This window comes from Octopus bimaculoides, chromosome 6, assembly GCF_001194135.2.
Source record: "Octopus bimaculoides isolate UCB-OBI-ISO-001 chromosome 6, ASM119413v2, whole genome shotgun sequence".
Lineage (NCBI taxonomy): Eukaryota > Metazoa > Mollusca > Cephalopoda > Octopoda > Octopodidae > Octopus > Octopus bimaculoides.
The window spans coordinates 107,187,660-107,195,179 of NC_068986.1; the positions used below are offsets into that span (position 1 = coordinate 107,187,660).

The following is a 7,520-nucleotide window of genomic DNA, read 5'->3' on the forward strand; positions in this document are numbered from 1 at the left end:
AGAGAGAGAGAGAGAGAGAGAGAGAGAGAGAGAGAGAGAGAGAGACATATATATATATATATATATCTTTTTTCGTCGTTACACCGATAATACCAATACATTTTCTCTCTCTCGATTTTTTCCTCTCACTTTCTGTCAAAGCGCGAATGCTCGAAACGTCAAATGCTTTTCTATTCTTCCCGAACGTCAAACTAATATACATGCTTGTTGTTCCCTTAGCTGTCTTTGTCGTTTTTCTGTACATCTGTTATCCTCATCGTAATTTAATCCACTTACATCCATAATTAATTCCCTGTGTGCTAGGAATGATTACAAAGCAAGATCAATATATTTTCGTTCATAAAATTAGAACACGCTACAAGAACGAACCTAAAAGCTGGTAGCATAAGTCACATTCTTCATTAACTATTTAAGTATTCACGCATAAGAACATAACCAATAGCTAACTCGTCTGATATGAAAAATGTGAAGAAAGTATATATATATATATATATATTAATTACTGATTTTTACTTACAGCTTCTCATCGTTTTCATGTCATCGTTGAGACATGATATTTCGTCACATGCGTCCATTGATTGTTGTACGCGCGTATGTTGCCCGCTACAAAAGCATTTTGCTTCATAGAAACAGTCGCTACAATCTGTAAAGGAAATACATTTATGAAGGCTAAAAAAAATAGGTTATTTTCCTTTTTGACGAGGTGGATTAGTGGTTTAGTTTATATGGTTTAGTATAGATTCTGCTTGAATTAAATTCCCCCAATTATGATATCTGAATGTTAGATCTTAGTAAATGTCGTCATCGTGTGCATGACGAAAGCGCTCATGAGCAGAGGCCAGCAGAGGCCAGCAGAGCAGCCAATATTGACGCCTTATCTTTATTATCAGTGGAGGCGCAATGGCCCAGTTGTTAGGGCAGCGGACTCGCGGTCATAGGATCGTGGTTTCGATTGCCATACCGGGCGTTGTGAATGTTTATTGAGCGAAAACACCTAAAGCTCCACAAGGCTCCGACAGGGGATGGTGGCGAACCCTGTTGTACTCTTTCACCACAACTTTCTCTCACTCTTACTTCCTGTTTCCGTTGTGCCTGTAATTCAAAGGGTCAGCCGTGTCACACTGTGTCACGCTGAATATCTCCGAGAACTACGTTAAGGGTACACGTGTCTGTGGAGTGCTCAGCCAGTTGCACGTTAATTTCACGAGCAGGCTGTTCCGTTGATCGAATCAACTGGAACCCTCGACGTCGTAAGCGACGGAGTGCCAACAACAATTCACTTTAAACATTTCGACTATATCAATGTCATGTAAGTAAATTTTTAATGTATTGTCCTTTTAAATTCGCTTAGTATTTTCATTCATTTTCTTTAAATATCTTTTATTATAACGTGGTAGTGAGACAAAAGAACAAAGAAATTGTTTCTTAATTTTATTTTAGAAATTTATGTGATGGGGATTGATAGGTTATCAACTATTCCTTGAAATGTTCAATTATATAAGAAGTTTACCGACCTGCAACTAAGAGGGATGAAAAATGTCATGGATATGACAAAAACGTATTTTACATGTGGCATGAAAAGAAATAGAATTTTTAAGGAGGTTATATCAGGATCGTGTATATCCAGCGTGTTCGGCGCAATACATGAAAACGTAAGAATATTGAAACTTACCGAGTACAGTTTTCATAACGATTTTGGGAAGGACAAGGAGGAACAATGTTACCGCAAATGTATGCATCTGTTAGTAAAGAACCACAAATAAAATCTCATTATATTCCGTATTTCCTTAATATTGTTGCAAAAGTAATTCCTACGAAAAGCCAATCATTTAAACAATATTAACATTCAAATATGAGGCTGGTGATCACCCTCTGCATATACTTTGTCGCTCATACTTCAGTGGTCGACTCTATTATTACGTCACAGTGGCCTACTGGGGTATTGTGCTGATGGTTGATGTTGAGGGAAGTTATAATGCTTTGCATGATATATAGAAGCACGTATAATATTTTGTTTATAGCCGCGTGTTCCAGAATAAAGAACAGAAAATCTACCAAGGTACAACGCAGTGGAACTGAACCCGAAACCATGTGATTAAGAAGCAAGCTTCTTGCCACACAGCCAGGCCTGTCTCTGTCTATTGTATTTTTAATTTTATAACAATAACATCCGCGTAATCTATGTTTTAACTCTTACAACAAATCAAGCAAAGTAACTTCACAGTTATAATAACGGTTCTTTCCCTTGAAATGACGGACATTTTTGTTATTCACTTGCAAAGCGCATAGATGGCAGGATGGTTTAGAAGTTCGTTTTCCAACTGCATGGTTTTAGGACTGAACCCGAGACTACACAACTGTAAATCAAATTTCTTAACCACACAACCATCTCTGCGTCTCTCTGTTCATTTCCGTTTTAGAGCTATGGATACGCTGCACGTTGGTGTTTGTTCATATTCTCTTTTCTTATCCGTAGATGTAATAATAAAGGCCCTCGTATTTCCTGTCTTTGTCCCTTCTCAAAATTTCGCTTGTATCGTTTGTTCTCTCTTTCTTCAAGCGTTCCATTTGGATTTATAGTAACGGTTATACACAGGTAAAACGAGAATAAAATAGGTTGTGCAAAATAATAGTGCTGAATAATTATTACAGATATTTGATGCATAGTTACTGAGGTTGTATTATCGTTGACTATTATTGGGCGCGTGGATAAGCAGTAGAATTTTAACGGAAATAGGAACTAAGGCCATCTTTCCCTCGTTTGTCACTCCCTTGGTTCAGCCGTAGTCGCTCCTCTTTTGCTTCTGCAGCAACGCACTTTCTCTTTATTCTCTTTTCTTCTTCAGGACGGAAGTCTGTTAAGTGGTTTGTCTACAACACAAGTATTAATTGAGATTTCCAGCCTGCGTAACCAGTCTGATTTACTTCCTTTCCGCTCTCACAACGAGGTATACATCCGAGATAATCGTGCAGTCTATTCTGAGTGGCTTATCACACCCTGGAGATCCATGTAGATTTCCACCAGACCACATGTTGTTAAAGGTCACTTCTGAGCCCAGAACAAGCACACGCTCTCCACACAACAGATAAGCATGAAGTAAGGTTCATTATTTTCAGCGAGTTTTTCAGATCGTAACTTCGTATTTCCTTTAACCATGCATATGGACACCATCTTGTGCGTAGACCTGTATCTCACGAGCTCAGTTTGCCTTAACGCACCATGAACTGATCTGCGAAAGTCAACATTCTTTAATCATATACTCCTATTTAAAAAAAATGTACAGCAAATTGGATTATGTGTTCTTCGATAAATTATGTCTGAAATAGAAATCAGATCATCACAGACAGGACGATCTTGATTATAAGTCTCTGGTATAAGGTTTTACCTGAATCATTATATTGGATTGCCAGATAAATTCTTTTGTATTTTTCCAACGTCATTTGTCTGAAAAGAGGTAAAATTCACTTAAATTGATTGAAATTTCAAAACCAGTAAACGAAAGTTACGTGTAAATTTAATTAACATTGGAAACGAACGAATTTATCTGACAGTCCAATACTTTACAGAAACAACAAACTGCATACCACCCGTTTCCTTAAAACTGTTTGCCGATATGTTCAATTCATTTCTTTGAAAATTGTTCACCGTTAGATCCGTGTTCGAAAGTGTATCGGTGGTTTCTTTGATTCCTAACTCGAAAGACATCGACATTACTCAGGAAAAAAAAATGATTGACGTAATGTATAATTTCGTGCATAAACAAATTACGGAGAGCACTGGCGAACGTAGTCGGCTCTACGCATGATAACGCCTGTGACAACTAACCTGGAATGACCCCAGCCCCATCAAGCAAGATCATGAAGCAATCAAGAAGCAAGCATAAACAATTTATAGAATTTGGATTGCTTAATTTCCATGTTACAATAGAGTGAGTTACACCAGTTCTATCAAATTGCAACTACGGGTATTTCAGCTTCAGCAGTTATTACAGGTAACATATTCTTCGACTGACTGCATAAACAGCTACAAAGTTGGTCGTAATTTCAAAGATTAAACATTCACGTTAAATCATGTTGAGGCCATCAGGGTAATAAAATCACATCAGTTGATCCCACTAAATTGCATTAATGTTGGGATCTGCAAAATCCCGTTTGTGATATAATGAATTCCGTCGAAATTCTTTCAAACCGTGTCATGAAATTGCTTAAATCCTATCAGTGTTCTCGGATTTTGTAATGAAAATGTGATCCAACATGTAGTGTTGAAATTGAAGCAATTATATTAATTCTCCTTAAAATTATCTCATGTGTCATAGTTTCCTTACTTCTTTATTGCCCACAAGGGTCTAAACAGAGACGGGACAAACAAGGACACACAAAGAGATTAAGTCGATTACACCGACTCCACTTAATTTATCGACCCCGAAAGGATGAAAGGCAAAGTCGACCTCGGCAGAATTTGAACTCAGAACATAAAGACAGACAAAATACCGCTAAGCATTTCGCCCGGCGTGCTAAAGTTTCTGCCAGTTCGCCGCCTTGTGTAATAGTTTCCATCGTACAAAGGTGACCTGGTCACAGATACACTTTCATTGCAAATATTTGAAAGTTTGTAAATAGTTTATTAATATAGTTCCTGGGTCTTTCCTTTTATTTTTTATTTTTCTTTTCCGTTTTTCTGTTTTGCTTTCGGTTTGTGTTCAGACGCCCAGATAGTTTGCTTCATTTCTGCTGGTTGACTTTGATTTTCCAAGATTGACTTTCAGAGATTGTCATCGGTCGGCTAACATTAAACACCTTCAATTTCCTTTCTCCTTTTTTGCATTGCTGGATTACAACATTTTTATATATCGATATTACCAGATGATAAGACGAGCTGGACAAAATGCTTAGCTGCATTCTTTACTAACTGAGTTCCAAGACCAAAAATTGAAAGCGATATTTTAATGTAACACTTTTTACATTTTTTTCGTTCATTTATATTGTTTTTTCTTCCTGCTTCTGTTGGCTATCATTAAAACATGATATATTAGACAATATTTCTGTTGTTGTTGCACAGATGAACTACGCTACAGAGATTTTAGATATATTCTGAAAGCGTTGTTACAAAAGCAGACAAAAGTGGAGCAGGGACAAACGTCAATCTGAACATCACATGAATAACCGTATAAACAGCCATGAACACAACGTTACAATCGCGATTACACATTGGAATATATTCATACACATATGTAGTCATGTATACAGATAGATACATTCATAGTTATATGAATATACGCTCATATACCCATGTATACATACATAAAAATATATTCATATGGAAAGTATAATATACGTAGAAAAGTAATCTATGTGCCAGTAACTAGGTCGTTGTTGCGCGACAAAAATCCTGAAACTTCGTCAAATAAACTGAATTTGGTTTTAACAGCTCTTTTGCGCTTGTAATTAGGTGCAAGACTTCGAAAATGCCAATTATAATGTATAACAACAAAATATAATGGCGAAAACGTGATTCGAACCAGAATCAACTTGATAGAGCATTACCGGTCACACAGCATTTGACAAATTGCATGCGAGCTCTTCTGCTTCATGCAGTAGTTTTGTATCTCCACCAGTTCCATTTCAGTACCACTAAGTAAATAAATAAACAAATAAATGAAAAAAAAAACGCGAATCCCTGGTTCAATCTCTGGCGGGAAAAGTTATAAAAGAAATGCATGAGTTGCGCACAATTCTAACAAAAAATCAATTTTCAAAGAAATGAATTTTTGGTACAACTGCAACTACGAAACATTACGATAGCAATCAGGAAGAAGAACACAAAGATCACATAGCATGCTAAGTAGGGAGACTACACGTTTTACTGGACCTGCTAGAAATATCAACCAAATCTTCCTAATATCGTATGTTATTTCATAAATCATTAGATAAGAAGGAAAGATTATGCCTGAAAAAAATAGTAGATGTAACGGCCACGAATAGATTATATTCTGATCACGGTTGTTTTTTTAATCACTGATGTAACTTAAATTATAATAATAAATATATGGACAATTATTTGAATTATTTGAAAGTCGTATTCCTCCTATGAGATAAAGTGTAATTTTATGCAAAATATATTTGATATTCTCGATGTGATGAAAGTGTAGAATAATTACAAGGGAAATATATTCCGAAAGACATTATAACAGTTCTTTATGTCACATTTAAGAAAAATATTTAAAAAAGTTCAATTCTAAATTTGCTTCTACACATGTAACTTACCTTGAAATCCTGAATGTGAGCTGAAATACCTTTTTTTAAAAAAAAAAAAAAAGGAGAAAATAATTAGTGTTGTAAAATCTTTCAAAGTTTTCGTTTCGCAGCTGCCGTATATTGTTTATACAAATCGTAAGCATACATTCTCAACATGAATTTCTGATTTATAGCTGTGATATATATATATTTTAAGTTTACAATGACACGTTTATTGTTAGTTTTATATTAGCGTTTAACACTAATTTATGAGTCACATGACATGACTTGTAAGTGTATCTTACTGAACTTAAATGAATAGGATGTTTTGAAATTTTTAATATTTTTTAATAGTTTTCAAACCTTTTAAAATGTTATTTGATGCCTGTCCCTAAAGGATTTATGTTAATCCATTGTTGTAGTAGTATTATTATTGTTATTTTATGGATGACTTAAATAAATCTAATCCTTGTTCAATTATTATTTTGTACTTAGCCCATGTTAGTTAACACAAGTTCCTGATAATTTGAGATAGTGTGATATAATTAAATTAGTACATAATTATCATGTTCTCTATTAGTAGTTTAGTTCACCATTATATTCTTTGTTAATTCCAATCATTCATTTTATCAGTTTCTTAAACCTTGATGGGTCCATCAAAATAGTTTTATCATGAAAAACAATTAAATTGTGCAAAAATGAAATGAAATGTTTTTTTTAAGTATTTCCATAGTTTTCAAAGGGACATTTCTCTGTGTCTCTGTCTCTCTCTTTTGCTCATGTGAGATCTTGGTAGCCGGTAGCAGGTAGTAGTCCTATTATTAACTACTACTACTACTACTACTACTACTACTACTACTACTACTACTACTACTATTACTACTACTACTACTACTACCAATTTAATTGTTTTTCATGCTTTAGTCTAAGTTGAAAAAGTCGCAAAGACTGAAACCGGTACTAAAATGTTCTTCATGATAAAATTATTTTAGCATTATCTACCTTGTCTTATTTTGCTTATACATGTGTTCCTCTTCAACCTTCTATATATGTGTGTGTGTGTGTGTATACATATATATGTGTGTGTGTGTGTGTGTGTGTGTGTGTGTGTGTGTGTGTGTGTGTGCACATACACACACATATATATGTAATACATGCATACTTATATATATAGGAGATAAGGAAGTGTATATATATAAATATGTATATATATATATAGACATACATATATATATATATATATATATATATATATATATATATATATATATATATATATATATATA

The 7,520-nt window shown here is 34.6% G+C and overlaps 1 long non-coding RNA gene across 2 annotated transcripts; it reads right to left on the reverse strand.

Annotated features, from left to right (window-relative positions):
- Positions 1 to 43: 43 nt before the first annotated feature.
- On the reverse strand, positions 44 to 6,466 carry LOC128248059 (uncharacterized). Of its 2 annotated transcripts, XR_008264328.1 has the most exons (4): positions 6,265 to 6,466; positions 3,387 to 3,445; positions 1,673 to 1,739; positions 44 to 643 (listed from the first exon to the last, which is right to left on the reverse strand). It is a non-coding gene; the product is annotated as an uncharacterized LOC128248059 (long non-coding RNA). The 2 variants fall into 2 exon arrangements; XR_008264327.1 differs by lacking the exon at positions 3,387 to 3,445 and having other exon boundaries at positions 6,265 to 6,460.
- Between the last annotated feature and the right edge of the window lie 1,054 nt (positions 6,467 to 7,520).